The sequence below is a fragment of the Gadus chalcogrammus genome, chromosome 10, assembly GCF_026213295.1.
Source record: "Gadus chalcogrammus isolate NIFS_2021 chromosome 10, NIFS_Gcha_1.0, whole genome shotgun sequence".
Taxonomy (NCBI): domain Eukaryota; kingdom Metazoa; phylum Chordata; class Actinopteri; order Gadiformes; family Gadidae; genus Gadus; species Gadus chalcogrammus.
The window spans coordinates 7,400,933-7,417,287 of record NC_079421.1 but is presented as its reverse complement, the minus strand read 5'-3'; the positions used below and the strand labels follow the sequence as shown (position 1 = coordinate 7,417,287).

The following is a 16,355-nucleotide window of genomic DNA, read 5'->3' as shown; positions in this document are numbered from 1 at the left end:
TCTATGCTCTTGTTTGCTTCTGAGCTGAAGGTGCATGTCTTATAACAGAAGCAGGTTTGTGTGGCATGAGGTGGTCCATCTAATATTCAATACGGACATTATACATTCTGACCTGAAGCTGCCATGGCTAGTGGTTGTTTTAAATGTTGTACCGGTATCATTGCATAAACTATAATTATATATTTATAACACAATTAATGATTGTGCTGTGAGTAATTGTTTACCGGCCTTTTCTTGCCAGTTCATAAGTGTTCATAATTCCTCCCGCCCTTCTCTCACTGTAACTTCTGTCCCAAAATGCTGATTAAATTAACTATTTAATCTCTTCTTCAAAAGACCTGCACAGTGTTAAGTGTTATAATTGCACACAGTGAATATAATATATTCATATGATGCTGTTATAACTATTAAGCAAATAAACTTTCATTTATTATTTCTCCACTTTGCTTTGATGCATCTATATAAGAGTTGAGGCTAAAGAGGACTGCCTCCTTAAGAAGAAACAAAAGTTGTTGAAGAAAAAAAGTTCAGTGTTGCTTGTCATCGGAGCCCCTATGACTGCAGTAGGTGGGCCGACCCATGGCACCCAGTGACCACTCCTTTACACCGTTCCCCTCCCCTCTCTCTCTAGCGTGCTTACCAGGAGCCCTACCCAGCTCTCTTCCCGACCATTCTGTGAAGCCCGGAATAACACACACGCAGAAAAAGTGTAAGGCAGGCAGAGGAGAACACAGGAGGGGCGAGGAGAGTGGGGAAAACGCCCTGGAAACTCGGCTGGTACTAACAGAGTTCAAGTATTTTAAACACCAAGTTGAGACTGTAAAGAAGTGATTTTCACGGGCTGAGCCAGAAGGGGGGAGAGGACGACCTCCGAGGATGCTCCGGCTGGTTTGAGACTGCTTGGCGCACGGTCTGCGCAAAGGTGAGATTCTTAAAAAGCATCCAGATAGACCGTTTTTGTTGTCGCTGTAAATCCTGATGTGCATTGAAAGTTTTCAATTAACTTTTGAAAAACTTTTTTTTCAAATCTTTACCATGGTTTTGTGAAATAACTTTAATACGTGAGACAGTTAAATTAAACAATCGTCAACGATGTTGGGATAATGCAACAATAACAGAGGAAAAAAAGTGTGAATATAGTTGAACGGTGTGTGTGCTTTTTGGTTCTGATGGAGTGGGTGTGTGCCGTCACTACGAGCAGAAAAGACTCGAGTTACATTTCTTTTTCTTCCACGGGGACAAAACATTTCAGTTATGTAGGCCTACTTAAAAATGCCCGATTAAATTTAAATACTTTTTATATTGTTGTCTACGATGTTGACTAAATGCACCGTGAAATTATTATTCCTATTTATTCACAGTAAACTGCGCAGTTTAACATGAACGAAGCCCACAGGGTACGACTTGGTTTTTTAGTCATACGTTTACTTTAGGACTGTGCTTTATTTGTGGTGGTGTACTTTTTGTAGGTATAAGTTGAAAAGTTAGCAAAAAGTTGTTAAAACTACGTCAAAGAATTGCAAGAATAGCCTGCGAGTTAATATCCTTGGGTGTGGATCTGGGTCCACCTCCTCCCTCTCGTTCCTCCCCCCTCCCCTCCTCCCTTCCTCTCCTTCTCCTCCCAACGAGGCGCACCCAAAAACAGAGACGGACCGCTTTCCACACGTAGCCTGCTTTATCCAATACATGTGCCACATCTTCCGTCGACACCGCCGACTGCCCTTGTGCCACTCTAGAATGAAGTTCGAGTCGATATAAAACTGAGTAGACTACTTCACTTATTTCTCTCATTTCCCATGTGTATGGTTTACTTTACATGTTGTGAGGAGAAATATGAAAACAAATAAAGTTTGGCCGATGTGTTCGGAGAAGAAAGGGGGAGGAAAAGATCCTGGGGAGAGAGAAAGAGAGAGAGAGAGAGAGAGAGAGAGAGAGAGAGAGAGAGAGAGAGAGAGAGAGAGAGAGAGAGAGAGAGAGAGAGAGCGAGAGAGAGAGAGAGAGAGAGAGAGAGAGAGGGAGAGGCAGCAGTGAGTTTGAGGGGGATGTGGAGGAGGGGGAGGGGAGGATGGGGTATTGGAATGTAGTGGTTTGGAAAGACACGCTAATTGAAACCAGGTTTGAGGTATATTTGGGGGAACCAAAGCAACACTTGGGAGTGAGTTCAGCGAGAACGTCGGATTGTATCTGCTTTCCTTTCAAAGGGCGGGGCTGTTTAGGCAACACGGCGAATATTGTCACAATTCAGAAGGTATGCATGAAGTGTATACACGCTCAAACTAAAAACATAGTTAGTGTCGCATTTAAGACATAATGTTTGTTTAGGCTGAAAACTGAACGTTTTAATGATTCACACGTAGACACCAGCCGTTGTGTAGTCGTGTTGGAAGTGGAGTTGCACTCTGTGTGGTTCACTCCCTGCTGCCACACCCTGAAGTCATTTAGAGTCAGAAAAGTCTGGTCCCGTTCCACTTGGCTTCAGCTTCACTCACACACAACACGCTTCGGTGATGTTCCCCCTGAAGGCTTCAAACCAGCGTTTCTATAACGTTCTTCGTTAAGTGGTGGATCGTGAGACACCAGTTCTGTGAGAAGAAAGACCCAAAGGCCACGAGCTCGGATAAAGGTGGTGCTATGCAGGACGCTTACATCAAAAGCGCTTTGAGCATTTACACAGTTTCTGCATTTCCTGACTAGTGGTGTGATGGTGTCGTGTTGTATACATTAAGCGAGGTACCAGACAAAGACGATAAGCAAGGCCGATATCTATCTATATCTATATATCTAGGGCACAGACACCTGGGACCAGTTTCTGACTGCCAGTTACCTTTGTTATCCATTACATGTGTACCGCCTTGACACCAATAATAATATATAATTCTATACAATCACGCTGCAGTCATTTAAAGAAAGGGAGGACCAACTCATGTTAACCCGTCTGTTAACGCCGTCACTTTCAGAGGATCCGGACGTTTTCTAAACCTTGTGGCTAATAGCCGTTATCTCCAACCCCCAGAGCATCCCTCCCCCCCCCCCCCCCACACACACACACACACACACACACACACACACACACACACACACACACACACACACACACACACACACACACACACACACACACACACACACACACACACACACACACACACACTCTCCCCTGAACATTCTTAGCCTGCCATTTTCATAGTATCTGTTCCTAGCGCTGCTGGCCCTGTCGTCCCCACAGAGTGCAGCCGCTGAGCGAGGTCGTTGGCTCGTTGGGCGTGAATCGGAAGTCGCTCGCCCTCCGGCACACTTCCTCTGCTAGTTTCCTCGAGGCTCCGCTGAGGCACACGGCCACAGGGGTCTGACAGGAGAGAGAGAGAAGAGAGAGAGAGAGAGAGAGAGAGGGAGAGAGAGAGAGAGAGAGAGAGAGAGAGAGAGAGAGAGAGACAGAGAGAGGTAGAAGGACTAGCCAATTCCAAAAATGTTTGAAGTTAGTTTCTCTAAGTTATTGCTTCTCCCCGTTGTCTGGTTGCTGTCCCTCAGACAGAGAGCTCTGGGAGGTTCCCGTATGGGGACTGGGTCCCTCATCTGATCAGGCTGTGTAGAGTGCGCAGATATTTGCTCTGACATTGTGATGGCAGAACACAGTGGCAGACATGAATGGCATGTAGTCAGACCAAGAAGACTCTCTCTATGGGCTCTTAATGCCAGGCAGCACATAGAGCTATGCAGTGTGCATAGATGGAGCAAAGGTATTCCAGGGTAGAAGCACATGGCGACCCTTCCTTCATGACCGTCGAGCAGAGGCGTCATCTGGGACGTTCAAGCATGAACCTCAGCTAAACTAGCGCAAGTGCTAACATTTGCATTGGGCCAAACCCGGCGCTTCAGTTCTGATAGCTTAGACTCAGAGGGACCTCACATGAATCGCTATCCGTGTGAGTCATCCACACACACACACACACACACACACACACACACACACACACACACACACACACACACACACACACACACACACACACACACACACACACACACACACACACACATAAACATGCACGCACACACACACACACACACACACACACACACACACACACACACACACACACACACACACACACACACACACACACACACACACACACACACACACACACACACACACACATGCCCCCCCCCCCCCCGCCCATACTGGTACATGCCAGGTTTATCGCAGTACAGAGCCTGTATTAGGTCCATATGCCCCCCCCCCCCCACACTGGTACAGCCCCACCTTCCCAACACATCATCTGTCAAGCTCTGCATTACTTTGAGTCAAGGAATTTCCATATGGTTCCTGTGAAAACAAAGTTACAACTATTTGGAATGGAAAAGTAGAAATCTGTCAGTGGAGCAATGCTTGGAATCTTGATGGTGAAAGACTTGGGTCTTTTTCTTATTTAGGTTTGCCATTATCTGGAAGCAGATAAGAAAAGACACTCCTCCAAATCTTCTCACTATCGTCTCCTCAGCCCTCCTCTTCCAGATGTGCTGGTGTGCTCTGGGTTCTTCTCTCAGTTTGTTTCACCTTGTTTATGTCCTGCGTCTGTTCTACTCATGATGTCAGAATTTTAACTTGTTGTTTTGGGGCTTTGGTCACAATGGTTGTTTATAACACTTACTTGCACTTAACGTGTAATTCACAATGTACACCTACTAATCTGTGCTGGAGATGTTTGTATCCAGAGTTTCTCATCCATTCTCTCTCCCTTTCATTTCGCTCCATCTATTGTGTAGCTAGTTAAAGGACAAGGCCGGCCTGATTGCACCACAGCATTAGGTTTTTCTTATTTCTGATATTGGAGAAGCCATGCTTTTTTTTTTCTATATTTAGGAAATATATCTCATACAAAAAATAACATGAATACATAATTCTGCCTTTCCGTTGCTTTTCACGTGTGTTTTTTTGTTATTCCAGATGTGATGGTCAAACTAATCATAAGACTTGATTTGGACAACCAAAGCCGTGGGTTTCTCCCTCAGATTGTTTAGAAACTTTTTGCAGCAAAAAGGAAGTCTGTTTGCTGAAACAGAACTGTGACATATGAGTAGGACAAGAAAACATTGTTGAGTTTGGCTGTGTCATCAGCAATTATCAAATACTAACATATCTCAGCCTTGATCTCAGTTATACAATTGGCTTCCTTACTGACGAAATCGTAACCATCTCCTTTACCTGCTCACACACTGGTTAGTGGCTCATTGTCGCTGAGTTCTTTAATCAAGGCTGAAGGCCGAGGACGGTTTATTCTCCCATCCCCCAAAACTTGATTACTTTTGAACAATCATTCATGATCTCAATGTTCCCGCGTTCTACTACAACCTGTGCAGTGGACTATCTTGCCACTTCACAACTCCGATATGATTTGCAAATATGCTTTTGGAGAGCGCTCCCCAGCTCTTTGTTTAATCTGGCAGACCTAGAGAGAAGAGGGGGTTTATTTTATTCAGATTTTCCATTTAGTTGTTGCCTTTGCTCCTGCCAAAGTCACAACGGTTTGATCAACAGCAGGCTTCTGGCGTCTGGGGGCCGGCGTCGCTCCTCTGCAGGACTGTGGTTTGGTTTGGTTCTGTGGACTGCGCAGCACAGGAACATTTATTTTGACTTGCATTCCTTTTGAATGCGTCACAAATGCAAGCAGTCCTATCAGTGTGTGCTTTTAGGATACGCAGTGAGGCTGGGTCTGCCTCGGTATCCTGAACCACTGCTCTCATTCTTTACCACCATTAGATTTACAAAAAGAAAGAAAAGGAAAATAACTTGATGCTCTTTCTGAAGGGAAACTATGTCAGATTTGCACTCCCCTCACACTCTCTCTCTCTCTCTCTCTCTCTCTCTCTCCCCCCTCCCTCTCTCTGTTGCTCCACCCCTCTCTCTCTGCTGCACACTGAGAGGGCCTTGTTATTTGCCCATAATCAAATCTTCTCGGCCGCTGAAGAAGTCTGCGTCCGAATCAGACACACGTTAGATCTTTAATCACTGTCACAACGCTCCTTTTTCTCTGTTCACTCAATTTGAGCATAGCCAATCACCCTTATGGATCAACTGAAACTCTGAAGCAGGGCCCTCTGAACCAAGGCCTCTGAACCAGGGCCCTCTGAACCAGGGCCTCTGAACCAGGGCCCTCTGAACCAGGGCCCTCTGAACAAGGGCCTCTAAACCCCTTTGAACCAGGGCCCTCTGAACCAGGGGACTCTAATCCCCTCTGAACCAGGGGCCACTTAACCAGGGGCCTCTGAACCCCTCTGAACAAGGGCCCTCTGAACCAGGGGCCTCTCTTCCCCTCCGAACCAGGGCCCTCTGAACCAGGGCCCTCTGAACCAGGGCCCTCTGACCTAGCTGGTTGTTGTAGCAGGGGGGGTGGAGGGGCAGAGGGGCGGAGGGGCGGAGGGGCGGAGGGGCAGAGGGGCGGAGGGGCGGAGGGGCGGAGGGGCAGAGGGGTGGGGTGGCGCCTACAGCGCTGAAGGACAGTGGCCACTCCGGATGGCTTCGGGCTTCCGTGTTTGTTTCTCGCCAGGTGCAGTGGAGCCGCTAGAGTAATTGTCACGGTGACAGCGCAATAACGCACATGTTGATCTTTGAACGATGGAGATGATGAAGGTGACAAGTGTGCAAACCTTGAAATGATGATCTGAATCTTCTCAGTGAGACGTGACTCGTATCTCCAATGTTTCACAGGTTGTGCGTAAACTGTGTATATTGAGGCATGTGCTTATCTGATAGTGTGCGTCAGCCATGTTTGTTCACGCTTGACTGGGGCAGTTAACCAGTCAGACCGCTATGAGGTAGGAATGGTGCGGATAGGTACACATCTGGGTCTGGTGTGTGTGTGTGTGTGTGTGTGTGTGTGTGTGTGTGTGTGTGTGTGTGTGTGTGTGTGTGTGTGTGTGTGTGTGTGTGTGTGTGTGTGTGTGTGTGTGTGTGTGTGTGTGTGTGCGTGTGTGTGTGTGTTTGTGTGGGTGTGGGTGTGAGACACTAAGTAAGCGATTGTCAGAAGAGTTTGGGTGATTGAGTGAGTGAATTCGGGTTGTGAGCGAGTGAGGTTGAGAAACAGGACATTTCTTGTTAGTCACCGCAGGGAGAGGCTGGGCACCCGTCCAGCTGGCCACCGGCACTATGAGGAATGTGAGTGTGACTGAAGGCCTGGGTGGGGTCGCTGTGGGCGGCGGGGAGGTGAACCTTAGCCAGTGGAGCGCAGCGCGCAAAGAAACCAACCCACCTTGCATCGTCTTCTCTCGTTTTTATTTATGCATAACTCTTTGTTCACACACCCGCCCTCCCCCCAATGTTCACACTTAACCTTCAGTGTGTGTGTGGGATGTGCATGAGGGTTTGTTTGGTTGTGTGCAGTGTAAGGGGCTCTCCAAGGCTCATGTGGTTCGCTCATCACCTCCTCCCTGACTTAATGCTTCATCCATAATTTCTCCCATTTGAAACATTTGTAATATGTTTGTTTCTCCAAAACAACCACGAGACTCTGCCTGCCGTTCATCACAGCCTTCCATCTCTCTCAGTGCTTTCACACAAAAGGCCGCTCGCTAAAAGGCAGTGAATTAGATTTACCGCCGCTAGGGATGAAAAGAACTTGGAGAGTGTGGTGCATGTTCAGAAATCCCAAACTAATGAAAGCCTGCTTTATTTTCAATCGTCTATGTGAGTTATATTTACAACTGCTCGCCTTTAGGTGCAATAGGGCCAAATGGCACACACTAAGCATATACAACAGAGCATATATTTAACGAGAAATTAGGGGAGTTTAGCTGGATATCTAGAATTATCTCCCAAACACAGTTATTTGACACAGTTTCTTATATGTAACAAGCATTTTAGACTTTTGAAGAACCATAGGTTGGGGTTGGGTGTAATGACAGGGCTTTGCATGAGAAGAATGTTTTCTCTGTCTGCTACGGGACATGTTCCCACTAGCAGGATGGCTGTTTGTGGGACTCAAATCTGGTTGTTAGTATTGAGACGGGAGAGGAAAAGGTGGGGGGGTGGGGGTCTCCACAGCATTGCATGATGGAGCTTTACTCCTCCCATTGCTGTTGACGTTGAAACTGATCCTCTCTGCAACACATCTGTTATTTATTGTAAGAGGCGATTTCATTCACTGCGACAGGACAGTGTCGTATTGATGAACTGTCCACAGACAAATGATTAGCTTCACTAATCATTGAACCACTAATCACCCCACGTAGATAAATCCTAATGCCTGAAGTCTTGGGCGATGTTCTTGGTGTCAGACAGCACACTGCTGCTCGTGGCCGGGTGTGGAATGAATGTGATCTTTATGAGGCCCCGTGCGGGGCCCCACTGCATGGTGGTAACACGGAGACCAAATCGCCGTCCAGTTGTTGCATAACTAATAAGGCGGCCGCAGAGACACATATCGGTCTGTACACAGGAATGTTTCTACTAATGGTAACTTAAAGTGTGAGCTCCGTTTCTCCCTTCGAGCGTCTCTGAAGGAAAGGTGAAGCCAACTGCTGTAGGAGCTGAAGTCATCCTGGAGAGCTCGTCTGTCAATGGGTGGATGGATGCACTCTGAGGGCTAACTGCTGAATTACAGAGCTGGAGCCAATATCTGGATCTGTGATTGGTTTAATGCATAAACTCATGCTTATCATAATAACTATTCTGAGAGAATCCTACACTGAGGAGAATTGAAAGATGAAAACCGAAACCAAATTTAAACAATGAGTCTCTTTAAAAGATCTGGTTAGAATATGGGAGGAATATAGTTTGTTTCTGTGTCATTTCAACAAAAGATTAAGTTATGAGGTGCAGTAAAGCATATCTCTGCTAGTCTATTTAGGATTAGTGGTGTATAAAGTTAACCAGTGTGTTAACAATATCCATCGTTGTTGTTTTTCTCATTGCGAACAGACTCTAGGAAGACGGGTGCTGAAGATCTAGAACCAGGGAGAACGTTGGACCTGCTTGAGCAATCCAAAGTGAGTACCCAAACAAAAAGAATACATGGTTTTATTAATCTTAAAAAGACAGCCTATAGTAGCTTGCCTCATGGGGACGTTGTATTGTGTGGTTGTCGAACCATCTCCGCAGCGATTCTGGCATTGGGCCTTTGAAAACAAGAGGAATGTTTGTTGCGATGCTTCCTTTGAACCTGGAAGGACGATCATTCAGCTGTGAATGACTTGTGTCGTAGTAACCTGGCTTCTCCTGCAAGCTGTGCTTCTGGCCTCCTTTAACCTCCCCCAAAACACACAGACACACACAAACACACACACAAACACACGCACACACACGCACACACACACGCACACACGCACACACACACACACACACACACACACACACACACACACACACACACACACACACACACACACACACACACACACACACACACACACACACACACACACACACACACACCACACTTCCCCTTCTAAGCACTTAACCGCGTCTGGTCGACCACCTGTTTTGTCCGCCCGCTCCGTCTCCGCCCCCCTCTCGCTGAACCAGCCTGTCCAGAAGCAGCCATTCCTACACTGGGTTCCTGTGTGCGTCTTGGCAGCTGTCAGGGTCAGATTTAGTTTTCAGAGTATAGAAGTCAGGACCCAAAAACAATGCTCTTGACCCCCCCACCCCCCTTTTACATGCCTATGAGAGACCAGGCGAAAAGAGGCGTCTCCGGAACGTTTGGTGGTCTCTGGCTGGTTGAGAGACAATTTTGTCTGGTCAGTTGACTCCATATATGACAGGCTCTCTCTCTCCTACTCTCTCTCTCTCTCTCTCTCTCTCTCTCTCTGTGTCTCCCTCTCTCTCTGTCTGTGTCTTCCTCTCTCTATCTCCCTCTCTGTGTCTCCCTCTCTCTCTATCTATATCTTCCTCTCTGTGTCTCCCTCCACCCAAACATATCATTACTGCAATACAAGAGGATCAATAGAGAGTTCCATTCATCTTATTTTTTGAAGCCCCCTTTCATGGTTTCCCTCCTTCATTTCTTTTCCCTGTCAGTTTCCCAAAATGTTTTCCAACCTATTATACCTCCAAATAAAATCATTGACTCCGGTCCCTGTCAGATGACATCGTCAGTGATGTCATCAAACGCTGTGTTTCCTCAGGAATGTTGCTCTGAAATGAGAGGCAGAAGAAGAGAGGAGCGTTTGACTGTGGCCTTTCCATTTTTTCCTGTCTGTCTTATGATCCCATGAACAGACTACTCCTTATTGAGCCGATTGTCGTCCCCCCCCCCCCCCCCCCCCCCCTCACACACATCACATGCTATCACTGATTATTATTCCATTTCCACCGTGCACTCTCTTATTTATGACATTTGGTCGGTATACTCTGAGGAGGGAGGCTGTGTTGAGGAGTGGTGGATGTGCCTCATGCTGTCACACGTTATTCTGACCGGAAACACAAATATTTGGGCTGACTGCCCCCACATCCCCCTCTCTGACACTTTCTCTCTGGCCTTCTCACTTTTCCTTCTTACCCTTATAGATCTCTCTTTCTCTCCCCCTATTTGCCTCTCTCGCTCTCTCTCTCTCTCTCTCTCTCTCTCTCTCTCTCTCTCTCTCTCTCTCTCTCTCTCTCTCTCTCTCTCTCTCTCTCTCTCTCTCTCTTTCTTGCTCTGTCCGTCTCTCTCTGTCTGTCTCTGTCTCCCTCTCTGTCTGTCTCTGTCTGTCTCTCTGTCTCTCTCTGATCTGTTTCTGTCTCTCTCTCTGTCACTCTCTCTCTCTCTGTCTCTCTGTCGCTGTCTCTCTCTCTCTCTCTCTCTCTCTCTCTCTCTCTCTCTCTCTCTCTCTCTCTCTCTCTCTCTCTCTCTCTCTCTCTCTCTCTGTCTCTGTCTCTCTCTCTCTGTCTCTCTCTCTCGCTCCTTCACTCTTGCTCTCTTAAATACGTCCCTTCCCTCCATTACATTCCGGCGTGTTATTTATTATTATTATGTTTTCTGTCTCGCTCTCTTTGCTTCGTGCCCCACCCAATAAAGTGATTGGGCGCCAGGAACATGTCAGAATAGATCCATGGTGAAGAGACAGATAAAGAGAGAGAGAGAGAGAGAGAGAGAGAGAGAGAGAGAGAGAGAGAGAGAGAGAGAGAGAGAGAGAGAGAGAGAGAGAGAGAGAGAGAGAGAGAATCCAAAGAGTGCTAGAGCAATATGGTAAAAGTAGTCGTTAAAGATAGAGAGTGGGAGGAAGAGAAAGAGAGGCAACATGGGAGTTTTAGGGTAATAGTTAAAGAGAGGGAGAGCAAGAAAGAGGGAGGGAGAGAGTTAGAGTTAAGGAGAGGGGGAGGTGGATCGTTAGATAGTAAGTTAGAAAGAGAGAGGGAAAGAGAGAGAGAGAGAGAGAGAGAGAGAGAGAGAGAGAGAGAGAGAGAGAGAGAGGAAGAGGGGACGGGATGCAGCCTTATTTTGGGATGGAGAGAAACAGAACACAGTGGTTCTCTCCTCCTTTTCGTGCAGGGAGTTGATTGGAATACATACACAGCTATTGCTTTTTGCCCTCCTTTCTGAGTATGGTTTAAACTGGGGGTGGCCATTCTGCCCTTCTCCTGTCATAACCTGGGGGGGGGGGGGGTTATTCCTTCTGTCATTATAGTGTGCACTTGACACTCTTTTCGGCAATAACTTAATAACTTAATAATTTATCTTTCATGTGTGTATATATTTCTGTTAAAACTTATTTAATACTTATTTAACTTGTATTTTAAGCACAGGAATACAGAGTATGTCACACAAAAATTTCAGTGCACATTCTGTATGGGTATGTGACAAATAAAAACCTTTTAATCTGGAATCTCAAACAAACGAATTGATCCACCTTCTAAAAAGCTCCCTACATTCCCGTTTAGCAAATGTACAAACAAACAACGAAAGTGAGAGCGAGGGAACAGAGAGAGAGATGGATGAGGTATATTCAAGGAGATGAGAGGTTTTCAGATGTGTCTAGCTGCTAGCCAATGAGTAGCGTCATGTTTCGCATGAGCTGCCAGTGGTATCTCTGTTGTTGTCTGTGTCTCTGTAATCTCTCCCTGATGCCCCTGGCCCTCGGCCACCGTCTCACGGAGGCTGTCTGAGGGCTATTTCAGGGAAGCGTTTCCAATTACCCCGAGGCATTGCAAGCATCTCACAATGTACCCCATCATTCCAAACCCACAGCTATTTATTGACCAGTGTTAATTGGCCGAGGGCAGTAATGTCCCCCCGGCCCCCTGCCAGAATGGACCCCCCTCTTCCTGTTGACACTCACACGCTTATGCTCAGTTTTAATAACTTTATTTGATACCCCCTTGTATACATTTACAATATATCCTTCTATTTAGGTTCAATCTTTTTTTGTATTTGATAGATTGGAGATCTGAATCCATGATGGGTTTTTCTATGCATCACACGTGACGACCTACGGGTTTGAAGAGAGGAGAGCAAAACGACAGCCTAACTTTATTGCAGGGAGGCAACAGATTGGGAATATCATAAACAACATTCCAACATGCCAGACTTATAAAAACACACACACTCACACCCGCACACATACATATACACAAGCACACACACACACACACACACACACACTCGCACGCTCACACACACACATGCACATATACATACACACACACTCATACACACACACACATACATACGTACACACACGCACACACACTCTCACACACGCACACACACACAAACATGCTCACACACACACATGCTCACACACACACACACACACACACACACATACATACGTTCACACAAACACACGCTCACACACACACACACACACACACACACACACACACACACACACACACACACACACACACACACACACACACACACACACACACACACACACGCACACACACACACACACACACGCACTCACTCACACACACACACGTAAAGGCCAAAGTCATGTCCCTTGTATTTACCAGAGGTTTTGCCGCTGTGGCATCAGAAACAGTTTCAATATCCCACCTCATGTTTAGGCATCGAGGCAAGACCTGTAGCTCGGAAAGGAATATGAAACACATATTGCACAGCTGCTGTCATAGGTCTAATAACCCCCCCCCATATACATTATCTGTTCCCCTGGTTCCTCTCTCAGGCTTATCTTGGAGAGCAGCGTGTCACCAAAATTACTGACGACTGCTTTAACAATATGATGGTGAAAGGGAATGGTGTCATCCCTCCCTCCCTCCGTCCCTCCCAACCTCACACAAGCTGCGTCTGCAGGCTTTATATAGGATCATACTGCAACACTTGTTATTTATAGAATGAACCATTTAGTTGTTGCATGCCACGGAAAAAAGGAGTGAGTTAGTTATTATCACAACAAATGAAGCGTGATCCTATGTAGGCCTATGCAACGAACGGAAGGGAGAGAGAGAGGGAGAGAGAATTTTACACTTTGCTTTCCGATAGATCAAGATTTTACATGCACACACACACACATATTTGTGAAGCTGTAATCAGTTTTGGATTAATATCAAACAGCAGTGATCCAAATAGTGACAGACAGACAGACAGGCAGACAGACATGTCACGGCGGCTTCTCTGTGTCGTCTCTCCTGGTACTTTTTGTGGCCCTATAATGAGCAATTTGGCAGCACATCCATAACACAAGGCTGCCCAAGGGGACATTACAAATGACGCATTTGTAATGCGTCATTTGTAAGCTATTTCATAAATAGTCATGCCATTACAGAACATGTCTTAATATTATGCCTTATTTGTGAGACAGCATAGCTTGATACATTTCCTGAGTTGTAGCAGGATAGTCCATGTTCCACATTGTGGTTTGAGAGAGATGGTCTTTGACATTCCTGCTACAATCTAGTGCTTCAAATTGTAGACTAGCACTTTAATTGAAACAAATCATACATTTACAAAAACAACCATGTTTATTATCAAGGAAAAAAAGACAAAGTGTCACTTCTTCCGGGCATAAACTCACTTATCACCCACTCTTAGTAATATCTGTATAGATGGCTCCTATTGTCTCTGTTGTCAGAAGATAGAATCACTGAGTTGTTCTCCAGTTGCCAAGTAAACCAAATAAAAACCCAATCATTGATACTGTGTCTGATATCATGTTGTCTCGTTGTGTCTGGTATCATATTGGTTGATTATGGCCCACATGACAACGTGCAAAATCATACTAAATCAGTTAGTTGAATAGTTACAGTTCATCCAAGGCATAATCATTTCACTATGATTCTGATTGATCTTTTTGGACAAATGTTAGTCCAGGACATAGTGTATTCCTACACTTATAAGAACAGACACTTTAATGTCACTAAAGCATGAAGTGTGGAAGCCACTTGTGGCTACAGAGTCCTGGCTCAGACAGCCTTGTGTCATTGCAGGGCTGGCCTGTGAAGAGGTATTAATGAAACAATGGGTTGCCTGTTCCAAAGTGTAGTTTGGGTAGGCTAGTCAGCATTTTTCCAGAAGCAGGGACAAATGTAAACAAATAACTTTTATTTTATTTTTGTTGTTGCTATTGATGTTGTTGCGTTAAAGGGATAAACACACTGTTAAAGAAGGCTGAGACGGTTGATGTCTGGTAAATGTCCTTATAAGCCCAAAGCTGATAGAGGCCATGACTTCATGAAGGTTGTGTCATTGCAAATTGATTGTCCCTGAAGGATTCAACCCTTTAAGCAAGCCATCAATGTTACCTCAGTTGCTCACTAATTACAAGACAGTTCATAAACTGCACAATGTTACGATATATGCTACTTTGACAAATGTTTTTCTTGATCAACATGATCAACATTAGTTATAACATGAAGCCACGTCAAATAAAATATGATCTAAATTGCTAGTGCTCTTTGGCAACTCTTTGGCGGATGTCAACATACAAAGACTTCTGGTATTTGTGTATGTAATTGCTGTTGGGTAGTTGTCTGTTTGTATGTACATTTATACATGTTCTCGTAAAGGAGGCATCTTTCATACTTGCATCCCCCTCCCATGACATTCGAGAGCTGTACGCACCAGATTTGACTTCTTTCCCCCAGGCCAGGGTGTGGTCTTAGTTCAAAATGTATAAACACAGTCAGCAAAGATAGAGAGGTGGCACTTTGTTAGCCATTGTAATGTAATCCTTGTGGACTTGTCTTGCTTGTTCAATTACTGCCATCTAGTGTTTATTCTAGGAAAGTACAACAGAATAAGGTCTCAAGTTCTTAACCGAAGCAAACTCCTAATAATGCCTGAGGGTTGAAAGGGAGAACATCCACTATTTTGTTAGAATAAGTGTTTTGCTGTATGTCACAAAGTCACATTCTGTGATACTTTCTGGGCATAATTGCTTAATCTTTATATTTTCTCCTGTTACAGAACAACAAAAGCATTTCCATCACACCAGGCCACAAAAAGAGAAGAGTCAAAACACAGGGTATGTGCTAAGGTCTTATGATTGTTTCTTGATATATATGTACTTTGATTGTGTATAATTGGGGGTCAAGCAGCGAAGCTGCGAGACAACCATTGTTGTTGTTGTTGTTGTTTCCTATTATTATTCTGTCATGGGAGTCTATGGCAGCCCATAGAAAAACCATGGACAAAAGTTTTGAAATATGGCACACTGATTCAGTACACTTCCATGATCCCTCACAGCCAATTTGTGGTCACTAGCTCATGCACTCTAGCGCCACCAACAGGTCAAAGTTGGTCATGCATTCATGTTTATAATTTTTGACCAAATCATCCAATATTCACCTTTGGCCATGCCGAGTTCAACGCACCCCCTATGTTGTCATTTTGGGCCATGATGGATTTTCCGCCATCTTCATTTTTATCAAAAACCTTCAAAATACATCACCTATCACAGAATATGATCTTCAGACCATGCCTGACAAAACTTATTGAATAGAGTTTTCTAATTCACAGCCAATCAAATTTGACCGCGAAGCCGCCAAACACCAAGTAAGCCAATTTCTCAGAGGCCCTTTGACATATCATAACCAAACTTGGTACGTAGACCCATTACATCATCTTGGGAACACTCATCACCTCTAGGGGGCGCTGTAATTTATGAAGATGTGTTTTAACTCCTCGCTCTTCAAATGAGTATATTTCAACCAAATTTTCAATTTCTGGTGATACTATCAGACCTCCCCATATAGCTAGTAAATTATTTATCACGGAAACATCTGTGAAAGCCACTCAAATTCGACAAAGGAAGTAAGCCTATTCTAAGCAGCCCTTTAACATATCATTACCAAACTTGGTAAATACACCCATGGCATCATCATGGGGACACCCAAATAATTTGGTAACCTTTGACCTATAGGGGGCACCGTAATTAATGAAGATGTGTTTTAACTCCTCTCTCTTCACATG

The 16,355-nt window shown here is 45.1% G+C and overlaps 1 protein-coding gene across 5 annotated transcripts in view; it reads left to right on the top strand.

The window, feature by feature from the left end:
* The first annotated feature begins 625 nt into the window (after nt 1-625).
* The window catches only part of ahnak (AHNAK nucleoprotein), a 38,190-nt gene continuing 22,460 nt past the window's right edge, over nt 626-16,355 (top strand). Inside the window, exons 1-4 of one of the 5 annotated variants that reach the window (XM_056600620.1) lie at nt 626-922; nt 8,918-8,985; nt 15,351-15,408; nt 15,903-15,938. The gene's annotated coding sequence lies outside the window, so the exon portion shown is untranslated. The remainder of the gene's footprint in view (nt 923-8,917; nt 8,986-15,350; nt 15,409-15,902; nt 15,939-16,355) is intronic. The other 4 variants (XM_056600623.1, XM_056600619.1, XM_056600622.1 and 1 more) reach the window with 4 other exon arrangements.